Source organism: Acyrthosiphon pisum, chromosome A1 (assembly GCF_005508785.2).
Source record: "Acyrthosiphon pisum isolate AL4f chromosome A1, pea_aphid_22Mar2018_4r6ur, whole genome shotgun sequence".
Taxonomy (NCBI): Eukaryota; Metazoa; Arthropoda; class Insecta; order Hemiptera; family Aphididae; genus Acyrthosiphon; species Acyrthosiphon pisum.
The window spans coordinates 30,267,289-30,269,110 of NC_042494.1; positions in this window are offsets into that span (position 1 = coordinate 30,267,289).

Genomic DNA, 1,822 nt, shown 5'->3' on the forward strand with positions numbered 1-1,822 from the left:
TGCTATATATTGACTATCATTCTTAATTAATAGTTAATTAGCATAATAATAAATAAATAAATTATTGGATATCTAAATTCTATATTTTTAGTGAATTTTGTTAAATTATAAATTATAAATATATTCATACCATTCAAAGTACCTAATCAAATGTATTCATCTCTTGTATTTTAATTTTAAGTTCTTTTTAAAAAGTTTTGTGAAAATTCTACTATCATACAGAAATTATTTTAATTAACTACTTAATTGTTATGATTACATTCACTTATAAGGTATAATTTATATATATCACAGTAAAATATTACGTACCTATGCATATAATTTCTAGCGTATACAAAATAATTTTAACGGTTATAATTTCTCACCATTGGAAAAACTCAGATTATATGAGACTAAATAGTTATAATATTTTTAAATTTTTTATCGGGTTTCGTAAAAACAACTGGTCGTAATATAAATTACGTTTCGATGTAAATTTGTCCAGTAGGTATCAGCAAAACCAAGGGGGTGACGTTTAATTTAGCTTGCGCGTCTGTGATGATCAACCGTGCGAAATTAATCATCCGGGGGACGTCAACCCCCTCACCACCTTCGTCCGTCGGTCCACAGATTTTTGCCACGCGCCCTCCGTACCAGGTGAAATGAAAATATACTTGTTTTTTTTTTCGTTATACTATTGTAAACCTTACAATAACACAAGCCCCCGACTATTTCCTCCCCATGTTTGCGATACCGTGGAGGGAGTTGGGGAGGAATAGAATTTGTATCAAGGGTCATTTTTAAAGCGGTGGATTATCGACAGCTCCGGGGCGAATCCGTTTTTAAATATCGTCCGGGGGAAACAACAAAAAGAAAGAAAAGGGTCGTCAACGCGTGCAACCGGCGTTGGCATAGGCTCTATAATAGCTGGCGCACGCGCGCGTTTTTTTTTCATTATGAACCGGTAGCGATAAACCTGAACGGCCTTTAGGCCAGGTGAGACCCGCGGGTTCCAACGGTCGTTGCCGCCGGCTTATAACAAAAACAAAATATTACAGTCAATTAAATCCGACGCTATACTGAGCATCATCGCATCTTAAGTTATGTGTTCGCGTGTATAGGTATTATGTAAATACACGTGATGTGTGATTCTATAAATAATCGTAATAATAAACAACTTGCATTACACCTTGATATGCTGGTTACCTGTAGTTGTATACCTACTGTAGTGTTGCCGTTGTTGATAATCGTGTTTTGTGTACCTATTATAGAAATCGTCTTGTCGGAGATTTGATAAATAATGTTTTACCATCTCAGTAAAATTATATATGTGGCTCAAGTCTTTCACGGTTGATTTTAAAACGATTTATTATAATATAGTAAGTATATAATATATTTATAGTAGACCAAAAAAGTTTTAAAACAGAAACACGCTGCAGTTATATTGTAGCATAATATAATATTATAAATTAATAGTAGTACCTACATGCAGGTAGACAATTTATATTAATTTAGTAGATAGTAACATAATATTATTATACTATACATAAACCAAAAAATAGTAAAAGAAGTAAAGTAGGTATTATACTATTATAATATATAAGTGATATAACTATAGGTAGTTAAAAGAAAGCATAAATAATGTGTACCTACGTATAAATGACTCGTATTAATGTAGTTATAAATACTGTATAGTGTATAAGTATTTCGTTAATCAATTTTTGGTTAAATATTTTTAGAAGTTTGGCACAAGGTAGATTCCAGGACCATATTTACATTTAATTGTACTTATTATAGTACATTTCTTACATTATTTATTTTATGGTTTAAATTTAAAATGTTA